A 1195-nucleotide genomic window follows, 5' to 3' on the forward strand; every position below is an offset into this window, starting at 1 on the left:
AGTGATCCCCAGTGTGAGTGCAGTGAAATCAGTGGGGTTACACCAGCGCTGAACCTGGGTCCGGCCACAGGATCCACAAGGATACCAATCCTGGGGTTTTTTTTCCCTGCTGCTGCAGTTATTTAAGCAACTCACTCATGTATCTGAGTCGAGGCCTGTGGGGCTGTAAATGGATGTTTGGCTTTGTTCCTGGGCAATTAGGTCCTTGTGCCTCCCTGGCTGTGGTGCACACACAAGGATTTTATGAATAGTGCTCATACTGTCATTCTTATCATGTCCTGCCTTAAATCAGAGTTAATTATTAAAAGTGAACCTGCACACAGCAGCCTCACCCTTTGAGTCCTTGATGAACCTCTTGCAAGCCCAGGTTTGGGGATTTTTACAATCACTGGTTTCTGCTGAAAACCCAATTCATGGAATCCTGGTGCTGTTGGAGGCCCCGGGAGAGGAGAGTCACCAGGAGGGACATCCCATCTTTGAGGAAAGAGACACTGCAAGGCTGATTATTCCCCACCAGAGTCCACTCCCCACTCCTGAGGTGCCCAGGGAAGGGGATTCGCTGCCATTCCCAGACAGGGATCCCTCTTTTCTGTCCACACACCAAGAGGGAATCTGGTGGGAGCAAACTGCAGCAAGGAGTGTGAGACACTGCAGTGACCCTTCATGCCGAGCTGGAGGCAGGGAGGACGTGCCAATGGCAGATAAACAAGGCAAGTAAACACGGAGCAGGGGAAGAGGGGAGTAATTGGCAAAGTTTCAGAGAGAAAAAGCTGGAATTTCAGCATAATTGTCCTGTGCTGTGCTCCTCAGGGTGTTTAAGTGCACTGGAGGACTACCCACCAATGCATCATCTGCAGAAGAGGGGCTTGAATTACTTTGCCCTAAAGGGGCTTTTTTCTTGTCTAAATGATAGAAGGAGAGCTGGGAGAGTCACTTTCCACTGAGTGTTATGTAAGAAACAGAGCTGGAGCTCCTTGAGGTTGACTTTGCAGGAAGTGCTGGCTGGAAGGAGTGTTTTTGTGCAGCCAAATTGGCTGCTGTGCCTCCAGCCACGGGATCTGGGAGAGTCACAGGCACTCCTGCAGATTTTATCTCCCCCCACAGCCCCTGGGATGCGTGCAGGGAGGCAAATCAACAATGTGCTTTAAGATTTCTGGGCTGCTCAGACAGGAAAATACAGGCGGGTAACAACTTC

The sequence above is a fragment of the Corvus kubaryi genome, unplaced genomic scaffold (genome assembly GCF_017639235.1).
Source record: "Corvus kubaryi isolate FWS band 111438036 unplaced genomic scaffold, C.kubaryi_AGA036_p1.0 37352, whole genome shotgun sequence".
In the NCBI taxonomy this organism is placed as follows: domain Eukaryota; kingdom Metazoa; phylum Chordata; class Aves; order Passeriformes; family Corvidae; genus Corvus; species Corvus kubaryi.